Below are 15,977 nucleotides of genomic sequence, written 5' to 3' on the forward strand. Positions count from 1 at the left end.
CCAGACATGAATCGTACAGAAGCAGTAAAAATAAAACTCATTTTACAGAACATTCCAACAATAGACTTCCAAGACTCTAGGACCTATCCCTTCTCAAACTAAAGCACTCATTATATCATCATTATTATTATTTATTTCTTAGCAGACGCCCTTACCCAGGGCGACTTACAATTGTTACAAGATATCACATTATACATTATACAGATATCACATTATTTTTACATACAATTACCCATTTATACAGTTGGGTTTTTACTGGAGCAATCTAGGTAAAGTACCTTGCTCAAGGGTACAACAGCAGTGTCCCCCACTGGGGATTGAACCCACAACCCTCCGGTCAAGAGTCCAGAGCCCTAACCACTACTCCACACTGCTGCCCATGATTCAAGAACAGGAATTCCAACATCACTGTAGGTGGGAAATCGGTGAATGATGAAACAAAACATCACCCTTTTCATATTTCACTTTTCCTGGAAAGCCTATGATAAATGATTCTGTTGAGAGTCAGCAATGAATGTTGTTTTTTTGGATGGTTAGGGTGGGGCGCTGATTCAGCAACTGTAGCCTGATTCATACAGTAGCCACCCCAACAGCGCTGTGAGTTTCTGTTATTTTATAACTGATATAAAAAAAAAAATCTGTGTTAATCAAGGTTACCAAATCTACAGTTGCAGACAAAAATATTGGCACCCTGCTCTTAATATTATTATTATTTATTTCTTAGCAGACACCCTTATCCACGGTGACCTACAATTGTTACAAGATATCACATTATACATTATTTCACATTATACTTTTTTTTACATACAATTACCCATTTATCAGTTGTGTTTTTACTGGAGCAATCTAGGTAAAGTACCTTGCTCACAGGGTACAGCAGCAGTGTCCTCCACCTGGGACTGAACCCACGACCCTCCGGTGAAGTCCAGAGCCCTAACCACAACTCCACACTGAGATAATTCAAGAAGAATACAGCCTTGACTTTGCCCGCAGCTCGCTGATATCCGCTCTTGAGTTCCTGGGTGTAAAAGTGGAAGCTGGCTTGGTCATAGGATTGGAGGACGCCCACTGAACCTTCGGATCAGCTGAGCTGTGCGAGGAATTGCTGCGGTGAGGGGAGAAAATAATTGGACATTCCAAATTGAGGAGAAAATTGGGTGGTTAAATAATTGGGCACACTAAATAAAAAAAATACAATTATAATATTATATATATATATATATATGGATGAAGGCTATATTTCTATCCTGAGCCATTCGACAAAAAAGGAATAATACCACAGTAGTGATGTCAAAAAGTGATAATTCCTCTAGACCCTGATTATACTTGAAGTTAGACCCATTCGACTCCTCGAGACCATCACTTTCAATTCAAACACAAAATGTCTCATTTTCAATCACTCGACAGCACCCACAGTACAGAAGTGTTCATTAATGATCGACAAAATGAGAATACGGTAAAAATAAAAATGATTTAAAGCTGGTACATTCGTATCTCAGAGAAACTGAAGAGGAACGGGAAATTAAAACAAGGTAAAGGCAATCATCCAAATAAAGCTGAAGCACTAACGGATAACGACATGGAACGTCTGTACAGCACTGAAACACTGAAAAAAAAACAACTGTACTGCTGAGCCTCGTCTTCTTTAATATTAGTATCACAAGGGTATCCATGAATTATAAAAAATAATAGATGGGCCTCTTCTGTGAGTTACAGGAAAACAATTCCGTCTCGGGTTTCTGTGACAGTTTATAAATTACTCAACCTTCGGTCTCGTAATTTATGGCGTCACAGAAACCCTAGATGGAATTATTTTCCTGTAACTCACTGAAGCCCATCTATTATATATATATATATATATATATATATATATATATATATATATATATATATATATATATATATATATCTGCCAAGCTTCTTGATTTTTTTTAGAGAAATCCACTCCAGAAATCCAGGTTGGCACACAATCTGGTCTGGAAAGGTAAGAATGGCTTGCAGGCCTTCAGCTGTCAGTGTAGGTGTGTTTGACCTTTCCAATTCTGTGGTTTTTCTAAGATTGCAATCGACAGAGAAACCTGGCTCACCATTCACTGACATGCAACTACATGTGAGTCACCCACTGAGCATGGTTTCAACACTATTGTATTCAAGGAATACGATAGTGTTGAAACCAGCACTCTTTCTAGGATACTTGGGGTCCCACAGCAATCCCCTTTCTCCTTAAGCAACATGCAGCTGATAAATATGTTATTCAAGAGATTCTGGCTAGAAGTATTTGCATGAATCTCGTACACTTCCGTTTGCTCTATGCACGCTGTAGCCATGTTTTGCTGAGTCCACAAACTGCCGCTCCGAGTTAAAAAGCCTTGTGAATAATATTCTAAGCACACATAGAGGCATGCATAACTGTGAACTTGTACAACAAATGGAATCTGCAGTCGGCATCAGAATCTCATCTCAAAGGCCTATTAATGTTTACAGATATTGAATGCAATGTTCTTGTTATGATAAGAAATAAGAAATAAATAAATTATGACACTGCTTTTAAACATATTACATTTGATGTACTAATTGAGACCGATGATACTAGCTTTAGGCTCTTTAACTAAAGCCTATTTACAGGGCTTGAAGATCATTGTTAATGGTGAAAGACGGCTCATAATATCTGTTTTGTGGAGAGCTAATGTTTAAGTATCAATCACATGGGCTTACAGGGTTAAGTTTGTTTGCCAATGAGCATAGCAACCAGGTAGGATAAATGATTCATACTTTTAATAACACAAGGCATCGGACAATTATTGTAACGACAATTATTGTGCTGACAGTTATCGTGGGTATTATAACTTTTATCCTGTCATAATAATTTACTGCTGTTTAATTTCCATATTTGTTTAAAGATAGGTCAAAAATAATATTTCAGAAAGGAGACGTCCACTTAGTAGCAGAAAATAACAATTTATTGATTGCGAAAGATATGCCACATGAAACAGTTGAACATCAAAGCCGACAGATACATAATACACTCACATTTATAATTTGACCCATGGCCTTATCCACTGGAGCTCGATAGCCGCCCTTATGCTGGCCAAGCTAAGATGAATGCAGTACAGTGAATGACTCGGACAGCGGGCAGGACAAGTGGCTCTTGGGGCCACCTTCCTCCTGGACGAGGCACGCTGCAGGGTGGAGGCAGAGAGGAGGAGGATCAAACAAAGAAACGACAGAGGTTTGTGTGCAGAGAGACCTATTTAACTGGTTAAACTGGTAATGTATGAGATTGATGGGTGGAATCTCCTTTCGGAAAGACAGCAAGTTTCCAAATCTTTGAGTCTGCAAGTCTTTAAAAAATAAATAAATAAATAAATAATTTCGATTTAAATGTCTGTTTTTTTTTTTTTTTTTTTAATTCACATACATTTTTAAAAGCTGTTTGCTTCCCTAGTGCCAAAGTCTCATATCAAATCTGACTGTTTTTGAGATCTGGTGTACCCCTGAAACACTTACTGTACAATCTCTAAAACTACAAGATATATCAAGTGAGCTCAGAGACAACAGTATTCCTCTCCTGAATAAATAACCCTTGTACACCTCTAGAATCCTCTCATTTTCAATAATTAATAATACACCAGAACATCTGATTGCACAAATAAAACTGCTTTCCGTTCTTCAACTGCTTCACCTGCCAGTAATATTAATTAATTTCATAATCGATTAAAGCACCACAAGAATGATTTCAGAAATCATTTGCACGGTTTGATTGTTTTTCCCCTGTTCCTCTGCTCTTTTGTTTACTTCATTTTATTGTCTGTTTGCTCTTTGGAGATGATATCATGTTTCCTTTCTGCATTTCAGTCTCACCCAGCAAAAACAAAAAGAGTTGTGCATGAAAGACACTGGAAATACCTTGTTCTTTGTAACTAACCTTTTAGTATGGCCATAAGACTTAGTACCACTGTTAAGAGAATATTTGAGACCCTGGTCCCAGATTTGACAGTCAAATGATGTCTCATCGCCTTGCACTATTTAAAACCTATTTCCAACCCCCCAGTAGTCACTTACATGCACTGTCACAACCCCAGTATTGACTAACCATCACTGTCACAACCCTTACAGAAGAGTTAGACTGCCAGGGAAACCCTAGTCAAACCATTGTCAGAACACTCCACTAGCCACAATGGCATTTATAATGGCTATGTCCATTGAATTTAATGGAGAGGCAATGGCTGGACATGAACCACTAACCTCCCGATTAAAAAATGAACGACTTACTGTTAAACTGAAGAGCAAGCTCCCTGATTGAGAGGTAAGCATGAGTCTCATGCTGATGTCAGTATCATTAACTCACCAGGGTCTGGGAGGAGATCCATTACACATTATAAGGGAGTTGATACAGCTATTGAACAAGGTCCAGGTACTGTAGCATTGTAGTGGAATGGGTTTTTCACCAGCAGAACCTAAGCATCAAAAGCAGCTAAGCTGCGGAACCCTGGAGACTATGCCACTGGGCTTGTCGGACCAGTGGCCAGGTTGCTGGAGAGCAGTGCCCTATGCTAGCTCCAGGGGATCTTTCTTCCCATAGGAGCGCAATGGCCAATGCAGAACTCCAGGTGGGCCCCCAAGCCTTCACTGCATGTTACAAACTAAACAAACTGAATACGAGCAGAGAACCAACACTATTTAACAAAACATGGAATCAGTGACTATATTAAAATCTTGGTTTGTAATACTTTCAGACAACGCACAAACCAGCGGACCACCACACATACAGAGAGTGGAAAAATCTCACAGTGCCTGAAAGAATTTGTCGGACTATTGCTAGATACAATCCAAAATGTGTAAAAGAGGCTCGGAATAATAAATAAATAAAACATGTCTACTGGTGCCAGAATTGAATGTTGCTGGTGCTATATGAGTTACCCTGGTGCTAGAAAAATTTGCACCCCTGGCAGTTTCACCCTTTCCAGGTTTTACTAGGAGCTTGATTAGCCACAGTGTGCAGGTAACAAGCTCAGGCGTATCTTGTAAACTCGTAGCAAAACCAGGAATGGAACAGACTGCTATGCAAAGAGGGTCTTATTTCCATCCCTGTGGATGGACACAATCAGTGCATAAGGGTCCCCATTTTTTAAATGAGGAACCCAAAAAAAACTAATTGAAAAACAAACCTATCTGCAGAATAACCCTAAGAAATTATAAAATTGCCAATGCAAGACCATATATTCTGGCTCTTTTGCATCAAAGCAACAGGAAACAGAGTCCATGTGACTGTATTTTTGTCTGCTCAGGGTGTCATAAAAACAAAGCCCATATGCCTTGATCAGCAGCAGTGTTTGTAATGGAAACAGGAGCCACTCTTGATGTGCAGCCTGTTACCCTGGTAATGAACTTGTTCACCCAGTTTTACAAGGAGATAGCATCCTGTTTTTATTGAAGATCATCCACTACGAGTTTTGACATTTGACATTCTCAAGGCTTGTCAGGTCTGATCGTGCTCAGGGATAAAGCTGATAGACAAGTGAAGACCCATACCATTCATCCATCATGTTACACAATCATTTTGATATGCTGGGAAATAAGTGCTGTGGTTTTACACTTGATATAGTATGAATCTGACTTTATATTTACAGCTAGGACTAGGGTTGAGGCAAGTTGAAACACACGAAACACAAGCATGCATATTACAAATAGTTTGCATGGTACAGCTGCCCTTATTTATTTTATTTGATTTTTTTGGAGGAATGAAGCAGATTAAAAGATTCATCACACATTATTTCACATTTTTGGATTGTAGAGTCAAAGCGTTTTTAATTAATTACCTCCTTCTTTTGAATGAAGAAAATGTCACGTTGAACAACCTAGTTTACTTAAACTGCCTGTGAATACCCATTGGGTTTATTTCCAGGTGTGTAAGTTTAACAGACATTCATTTCTCTCAGCGCAGTGCTAGCAATAAAAGGGAATCGCCACAGCTGTACCGGACTTTGCTCTCCTCATAACCAAACGCTGCCAGCTCATGTACACCCATTTAAAAATAAATGATAACATTGAGAGGTACATTAATATTCCATACACTGGAAAAGAACTGGGTGTTCTCTGGTTTCAGGCACGCAGTCACCAGTACCAATTAAATACCTAAATCATTTCCAATGACATTTCAATGACAATGCATTTATCTTTCCATTTAGTCCAAATTATACACATATACATTTAGACTAGCCATGACGTAGTGACTTGAATAGCTGGTAGGACCACATAGCTCTGGTGCGTCATTAAGATCCTTCTGCTTTCTCATGATTGTTGCTGAATAGTTGCACACAGCTCTCACTTAGCTTACATAGGTCTTATATAGATCATGTTGAGTATTTTCTTATTTTCCTTACATTCTCATCTAGATGTGTATGACATCCTTTGGTTTTAATACAGCTAACTTGGATGGCATACTCCACTTAACCAATCAGAGAAATATCTTAAGGCTGTCCAGCTGCAGTAGCCGGCTGGTACATGCTGTAACTAATTACAATGGATTGAAGAGCTACATTTAGATGGCTATTAGCAATACTGGGCAGCTAAGTTATGACCAGGTCTGGAATTTGAACACCTGTGGGGGTCTAACAATTACTGACACAATGTATTTCTTCATTTTACCCCAAGGTTGGTTTAATAGGCAAATCAGAGATTATTATTTATTTATTTATTTATTTATTTATTTATTTCTTAGCAGATACCCTTATCCAGGGCGGCTTACAAAAATATCACAATACAAAATACTACATTTCAAAATATCGCATTACAGATAAGAGCAGTTATAAGATACAATAAAGTCAGTGGTAAATAGGAGTGAATTCAAATAAGAGATATATAAAAAATACAGTAAATAATTAAGCTTGAGAGCGATGCTGCACAGTTTTAAAATCAATTGCCTTACATCATCACTGGCCCTCCCCCTTTTCTTCTTGCCCGCCCCTTTTCTTTTGGCACGCCCCTTTTTCTTCTGATCTGCCCCCTTTTCTTCTGTAGAAGATCTTTTAGTTCTTTGCTTGTATCTTCAACTTGCAGATCTGAAAAGTTTCTTCAAACTCACTCCAATAATCTTGCTGCAATCACACCACGTGACATACAGTACATCTATAGCATTGTATAAAAAAATATTATCTTGATTTAATGTGACAAAAGAACCAGACAATTAGGCACAGTAAAAGAGATGCCAAAAATCATGTTCATAAAGCTAATAAAAAGTTAAATGGATTTCAAAGAATTGGTTTGCTATTCCAAAGTCTAGACTGAAGAGCAAACAGCTTGATGTTTACTGACATGCACTGCGTGGAACATCCCTACGCTACAGCAGTTTGCTCTGCTAACCACACCTTTCCAGAGAAGTAGATTATCAGAGGCATTGCCCTTATAAAGCAATGAAACATGATGATAGGTGTCTCTGTGCCAAGTTTTAGCTGAACCTAATTACATTTCTTTTGATGTCGCACCTTGTGCACCTTTACTATTACTTTAATGGGGCGGGGTTCACCAATCCTTTAAAGGTCAAGTCCACCTTTAATACAAAACTCCAACTAAATAGTGAAAAGGGAGCTTCATTTCCGATAGGAAAATGAAAGCCTTTCGTAATGCATAAAGGCCTTGTTCAGCACTAATTCAGCTGTGCCTGCAGTGGCAATGACCTTGTAAATACACTTACTGGAAGCAGCTGATGCAAGTCAAGTCTTGGTACAAACGTAACATGACAGCTTGTAATTATCACAAATAATCTTGTTTTTTGTTTTTTTTTCCTTCATCATGACAGTAAATCTTTATATAATCCTGAAATGCTATTCAAGGGGCAGGAACTACGGTAGTTATATTACTCAATGAGTCCACACCTTGTACTATTGCTTTTACGTATGCAATATCCTGCAGAAAACCGTGAATCAATTAGACTGCGTATTTCATACGAAAAACACAGCCCTTAAGATTAAAAAAAGAATGTTAACCCACACAGAAACTAAATGAACAATGGGATCTTTGTTTTGATCAGATCTACAGAACCATATTCTTAATGAGAACTTTCTTTATTGGAAGATTTCAACAAGTGTAGCGCCATGTTTCAAAATGACAATTCATGTTTTTGCTACAAAATGTGTTTCTTTCAAAACTGCACTTTTCAGACGTATATCAGTATATAGTGAAGAGTGCGACAAGGGAAGATTTATGGGACTATTCTGTTGGCGACAACCACTTTGATCAGGCTTCAAGCTGTTTGTCTCGTACCAAGAAGAAGCAATCCTATGCAAATTCAGATTTTATTAGCTCTTCTGTCCTTTATTACTGTTTACTCGCACTCGTTCATAATCCTCACTGACTGGGTCAAGCATTTGTGTATTTTAGATTGTTTATGGTGGTTTCCATTGAATCCAGTGTAGTTTACAGTGCAAAGTATAGATGAAATGGAAGTGTATGCAAAGTGCCACGTGACCATCTTGTACCATAAAGAAGAAAAACGCTTACTGGAGCCTCAAAGCAATAAAGCCAGGAGGTAATGGTGGCGTTTCAGCCCTCCCCCCAGTAAACAGCACCGGCTCCTGTCACCTGTAGCAACGAGCAGAACAACTTTCTTACCATTGCTCATGTCTGTTAACATGCAGTAAACATGAATTGAGTTGCTTTTACAAATGTGAGTTAAAGCCCTTTAGCTGCTTAGACATGTTTGGGTTTTTAGAGTGCCCAATTATTTTACCCCCCATTTTCTCCTCAATTTGGAATGTCTAATTATTTTTTCCCCTCACCGCAGCAATTCCCCGCACAGCTCAGGGGAACTGAAGGTTCAGTGAGCGTCCTCCGATCCCACGAGCGAGCCAGCTTCCTCTTCTATACCCAGGAACTCGAGAGCGGATGTCAGCGAGCTGCCGGCCCCTGGAGGACAAAAGCTTATGTTGGGATTCCTAATCCTGTTATGCTGCAATAATGCAACATGGTACAGTTAAACAAACACCCCCAAGAGTCTCATTTCCGACACTTCACCCTGAGACACCGCCCTGCCTCTGAATGACTCGTTCTGTTGAGATCCAGGGATTGTGGTGTCCAAGGAGGACGCCTGGAGATCCTGTGCTCCTCCTCAGACCATTCTCTCGCAATTCTGGGAAGCCTGATGGGTGCATTATTGGTTTGGAAGTAGCCATCGCCATCAAAATTTTTTACAACATAAAAAAATGCTATAATGTCTCTATTATTGGGCTGGTAGGCATGGGGAAGACAAAGGATTATGGAAGTTGGCTTGGATTGCTGTTAAGCCTTTGAGTATCAAGACTGTTTAATGGACAACAAAATTGTCTTCATAATGCATGACCTTGTAAAGAGCCATAAGTAAAAAGAAGTTGTAATTAGTGGATCTGATCCAATTCTCTTAGCAAGCAGTTTTAAGAATTGTAAACAGATTCTGTATGCCTGCAGACAAATCTGAGTTTACACTGGCATAGACAAGTTATTTACCAAATATGACTGACAATCCACAGATCTTGCTTCACCCATTTCATGAATGCAGCGCAGTCATAAGAAAATTTGAAAATTTAAATAAATGAGAGGGCCAGTTCAGATTGCCAATATATTTGAGGATAATTTGAAATTAATGTGTTTCAATCAGTCCCAGACAGTGATTTATCATTTATAACTGAAGCCCAGCACATTCGGTATAAAAGCAGCATCAAAAAGTAATTTATCCTTTGCTTGTGACATTGAGTAAGCGTTTTCTCAGAATTTTCTAACAAATAGATCAGGTAGGAGAGGCTGGTGACTGATTCATCAAGAATCTTGACATTAAGAAAGCTACTCTGTAATTATACTCTTTCTAAATCAGGCGGTGTTGCATGTAATGTGTTCATTCGTGTATTATTATATCTCAAAAGGAATTCAGGAGTGTTCCGAAGCTGTTGCTTTCGCTCCCATTACTCCTGGTATGCTGTAGTTGTTTCTAAAGGTTCAGTGGTGTTTTAATGCTTTCTCTTCCCAATATGCCTGTCACGCTAAAGTATAAAGCAAGCAAACACCTTTAACGGCTATCAATCTTGCAGTGCTAAAGAAAACACCTTTGCATAGGGTTTCATTTGTGCCGGATCCCAGATCCGGTATCTTTTTTTGTCTGACAGTCAACAATTAAACAGTTTTAAAATGATGAACAGTGTGAAAAAAAAAATAACTCAGTATACATTACATGTACGATAAAACACGATTTCCTGTTCCATGAATCGAATGACAGAAGTGTCCTGTGACGATATGTTTTAGGAGGTGACGTCTAAGAGTAGTCATTGTTTTCATTTTTGGCTGTCTAAGCGAAAGTCCCATCTTATGGACCCTTTTACTGCATTTAATCCTGTACTTCAGAATACTGTAATCTGCCAAGTGTTTAACCTGTAGTACTTTGTATTTAATCATATCCTGATGTAACTATCACTATTTAATCATATCCTGATGTAACTATCACTATCTGCTGTATTATTGAATTGTGGTTTGTCACACTTGTACTTTGCTTGAACAAAAGTTATTGTATTTCTTGCTCTTATTGTATTACTTGTATTGTAACACTTGAAATGTATTTGCTTACAATTGTAAGTCGCCCTGGATAAGGGCGTCTGCTAAGAAATAAATAATAATAATAATATTATGTTACGGCACTGTTTTTGGTTCGGACTCATTTAAAGGTTATGATAAAGGTTAATCATCAAATACTTCATATACACACACTCATGTTACTCGTTTTATCTTCAAAGGGATTTTGTGGTATGGCTTTGTTTGTTTGTGTTACCCGCAGAGATATGTCTGTGATAATATTTAGATGTGCATGCTGGCCGGCCGCTGACTTTCATGTCTGATGAGCTTCTGTTTGCGACAGTCCCATTACACAACACCACAAGATTAAGAGTGATTTATCTTTATTGAGAGTTGCACGGCACACTTTCTTTATATGTTTGCTGTGCCTTTCACATTGATCTGAATTGTGCTTCCCTGATTAACTATACATTTGGTTTCTTAACAAGCATTTTTATTTTGTGCAATGTACAGCCCTTAATAAGTCCCTGCTGACTGTCATGTATAAAAGATGTATTCTCTTTCACAGAATCCTATTGGAATACAGCGGCCTCATGGTGTAAGATATCCCATTGGAAATCTGTGGATGTGTATTTGTTTCTCTGTTGTTGGATTGATGTATAACTGTATATGGTTTCATAATGGCGGGTGATTAAAGCAGGCCCAGTTAAAGCTTTTTATTCCAAACAGTTCCCATTAATAGATCTATGAGAACTCCATTTGCAATCATGCATTCGTGTGATTTTCTGTGTAAGGCAAACCTCTTTCAAGTTATTTATTTTATATATCATCTTCTAGATGGCCACATGTTTTGTTTTTTTTTTAATACAAATGAACAGGGGCGGAATACAAAATTTAGACTTCATGACTCAGATGAAGTGTGTAAGATATCCAGGTGTTATTCCGGTGGTATTCAGCCTGAATTCATTGTCAATTTGCAGCTATTCTTTTAAAATGCCACCCTTTCTTTCTTTCCACTGCGAGACAAACAACTCCATGAAGTAATAACATGAACAGCCCCTGAGCATTTTACAAAAATAACACCAAGCAACGTGATCATATAATTCCTCTCTTAAACCCTCTCTAGATGTTCTCATTTTAATAGATTTATTTTCTCAATTCCCATTACTATTTGACAGTGTTTGCAGTTACCATCAGCTATTTTATAGTGTTTGGATTCTCCTATAATGAGTTATTATCATTTTCTCTGCCTTTACCTGGCTTTTAGCTTGCTTTGAACTTGACCTGGAGATCCTAATGGTCTCAGCGCAGCAACACAGCAGGGGGTAGAAACTTGTGATGGCGAAAACAACAGGGCTTATTTAAAGTTATACGTGTTGCTGCAAGTTAAATATTTATCTTGAGCCAAACAATGTGCAGACGCTTTCATTTTAATTGATAGAACGTCACCCACAAAAGTGTCAGAACTCTACCTGTCCAGATAGCAGATCCGGATGAATTAGTGCCATTGCAGTTAGACCAGTGGAGGCAGTCTCTTACCAACCAGTCTATCATAATAAATCTCTACATGCAGAGACGTCTAAGGTTAGTCAATCAAACACATGCCCAAGGGGGGTTAGAACTATTGGTACAGACTATACCAGTTGGCATTAACACTAAGTAAAAAAGACTGTTCAATTACCATACTGCACATTTCAAACATCAAAAAAAAAACTGGAATATCAGATTAGCAGTGCCACTCACCCTGAAGGAAAATGATGAAAATACAGAGAGAGAAAAAAGTAAATTACAGCAGACCTGTGTCTGTCCAGTGAAAGAGCTCCAGGTGAACTGCTGCCAGGACGTGTCTGTGTTCAGGAGCTGCTCTTCAGTTTTAGTTGCCTGGCATAGATACCTTTCAAAAGCTTTCAAAAACACTTTAACTCCTGTCTTCCATAAAGTTTACTCCCTACTCCCCCCACTCCCACACTCCATCACTCCCCACCCCCACTCCCTCACTCTCCACCCCCACTCCCCTCCCCACTCCCCACTCCCCACTCAGCTTTATATACTATTGCTAATTGGTTTGTTATCCAGGAGAGTGTAATGACTGGCAGGGCCTCATTCATTTCTATGCACTGCTGTGCCCTACATGAAGCTCAGTAATATAAAGACCCTTTGACCGATCTAGCCTTTATGACATACCGCAGTGTGATATTCGGGATAAGGGACTAGTGGTAATGTTCAGAAAGCAAACACAGACAAGGTTATGCATATATTAGTTCCCACTTTCACTATCTTAAACAAGCTTTACAGTTTGCATTCCTTATCTTGACGTTTTCGCCAAAGAAACTTTATAATGTGCTCTTTATTGCTATAAGACTATTCATATTCAAATCAATCCATATGGTCCACAGTGCCTCGATCTTGTTCAAGTTTACACTGCACAACACCTCCTGGGTAAATGTTTACTCCATTATTATAGCTTAGCTTTCTGTGTAATCTGCTTTACCGAAAGCCAGGCAGTAGACTAAATCTGATCTGAAGGTACCAGAACGCCACTAAAATAATGATTTTCTTAAACAAGAATTATTATATCAATCTGTATACTGAACTTCTAGCTACACATATAATAGGTAATGCATTTATCTCATTTCTGCCAGTATTTCCACAAAGTGTGTTTCTCCGTCTTGTCAGCATGTTTTACTGTACGTGTCTGTGTGCCTGTGACTGAACGATGATGAAGATTAAAGAAGCAGTTTGTAATAGAAGAAGTTCCTAATGCTCTTTTCATTGCATCATAGAGGACTGACTGACTGAATCACACAGACAGGAGGTGTGAGTCATGTGACATAGCTTGACTATCATACGGGTTCCAGCTCCACTACATCACTGCTATAGAAAACAGTACCGGCTCAACGACAGCACTGATTCCAACCCCTCCACAGACCTACATGTTTCTCAGCTGGGTGTACAGCATGACACCGCTACTATTAAAGTGGCACCAGAAGTATCTTCAGGGTCAAAGCATGTCATAAAGAAGGCCCAGAAGGGGGCGGGATTAATTTCACCCAGGAAGTGCAAAACAGTATAAAAGCATGGTTTGCAAACAGAGATTTCTTTAATCTAGTGTAGTACCAGACTTCATGTTTTAATATTAAAATCCATGTTTGCGAAAACATGTGTTTCTTTCAAAACTGCACATTTGAGACCTATATAGTGAATCTATTATTAAGGAACTATTTTGTTAGCTCCAGTCCCTTTAAGCGTCTTGTCCAAGCGCTACAGCACGTAAGGAACTTTAAATAAAGGAATCCTATGTGTCCTACATTGTTTATTGTCATTTTTGTTCTAACCTTTTTTGTTTTACAAGTGTATTGCATAGATGTTGAAAATGGGCATACCATGGAAAAATGAATAGACGAAAAGAATAGACAACTTTGATAATTATAGTGTAACTATAGTGGTACTAAATCTATAGTGCTTATCTTATTAGGGAACTCCAAAAACTGGGCATGGCACGAAGATAAGACATTTATCATTCTTCAAGCTCCAGTGTTGTCAACATCTCTACAATCAATCATAAAGATCTGTCTGCACAGCTGCTATTTGGTTTGAGGGAGTTTACTTTTTCTATTCGTGATCAAAATTATAATAATAAAAAATAACACAAATATTGCCTTAGGATTTTTCTGACCACAAGCTGCTTGTTCGTAGAACTGCTGAACCAGTTTGTCAAGCAGTCACGAAAAAGCTGCAGAGGCATGCTGTGACGGCTTGCCAGAGATCTCATTTCTACCTTCAGCACAGCTGGCTGTGCTAGTCTTACTATCTTATTATGCTGGGATAAAAAGAACAATCAGGTACATTTTATAGACCTCTTTAATATAAGTTAATATGTTGTGTGTCTGGTGTCTCTCATTGTGTCTCTCATTGTAGTTTGGGCGAGAGGAATCAACGCTGATCCAACTGTGTGAAAAGAAGTCTCTTAAAAGTGACACCCAAGACACAATGCATTAACATATTATGAATTACAGAAATTTAAGGTGGGTTCTGAAATTTAGAAAGGTCTTTTTTTGTATTATTATTATTATTGTGCCATATGTTCTATAGCCACATGATAACACAGGGATTTAGACCAATCTTTTTAGGTGATTGATTTCTCATACATTTACTGTATGTATGCCCATGAAACTGACCTAGACTGCAGCTGGCTTCTTAGCAAGTGTGAATACCAAAGGTACTGTATTGAGTCAAAACAGTCTTGAAGTAACTCGTGAATTAAAACTTTGTGAACAGGTTATGTTATGGTTCAAAAAGGTTAGAGGAATGGTATCTAAATGTCTGAAATGGTGAAACTGGGGTCAGAACACAAGCAAAGTGACCCAACTTACTTCAGGAAATTACAGAAGATGTTGTCACTGGTCCTGTCCAATAGCAAACCTGTATGTTCCTTTTAAAACACCTGCTCCTACACTAAGCTAAAGAAGGGTCTCACGTTGCTTGCCTTGTTGGGATATTAAGCAGGTAGGAAGTGAAGTAGTAAGAAAATATAAAGTATTCATTGAAAGCCCCCAGCTTAATAGTATTGAGAAGAACAAGGTTATTGCTCAGTGCAGTTAGGAGAAAGTCCCTGCCAATGTTGTCTCCCTAACTCTCTCTGGGGTCAGTGCGATACTCCCATTGCAACCCCCATCAAACGCCACCAATGTGGCACAGCCAGGATGCTCCCCTGAGCTCCCCTGACTGCATGACTCACCCTGCACACCACACCTTTAGCAGGAACCCTGGAGTATCATGTGGAACCTGAAGTGTGATGAGGTGAACTCGCGCAGTAGTGCAGTGTTGAGTGATGCACTGCCACTGTGAGTTCTGAATCCCGGCAGGTACCGCTGCGTCTCTCTCGTGTGGGAGTTAAGATGCTCGCTGATTCACGCCTACATCCTGTAACACAGGACTTTCTAAGAGGCATTGCAATAATGGTTAACACCATTCTGAATGCATACCAAAGACTGAATTACAGCAGGTGTGCAGTGAGATGGGAAGTTTTCATGAATGAGTGTGGTTTCAGACTTTCACTTCAATGTGTTTCTTGTGTTGGGTTATGAAAGCCTATTATCAGAGTGTTTAGTCAGACTACACTGTACATACAATGAAATAAGGGACTCCATCATTTCAGGTACTGCATGTTTACTAATCCAGAATATTAGAATATACCTGCCATTCATTTTGATTTTGATTTTATTTTTTAAGTGGTTAGTTAACAAAAATATTGCCCTACACTTACCATTAATTATATCGGTCTCTAATGTGTAGCTTTATCCAGAGCCACATACATCAAACGTGTGTTTCCATTTTAAAACGTACTTGTATTGCTGGGCCCTGATTAAAGTCACCATGTTCAAGGTATCTGGAATGGGTTTCACTGCTTCAACCCACACAAAGTCTCTGAAAAGTCTTCCACA

Source organism: Acipenser ruthenus, chromosome 39 (genome assembly GCF_902713425.1).
Source record: "Acipenser ruthenus chromosome 39, fAciRut3.2 maternal haplotype, whole genome shotgun sequence".
In the NCBI taxonomy this organism is placed as follows: domain Eukaryota; kingdom Metazoa; phylum Chordata; class Actinopteri; order Acipenseriformes; family Acipenseridae; genus Acipenser; species Acipenser ruthenus.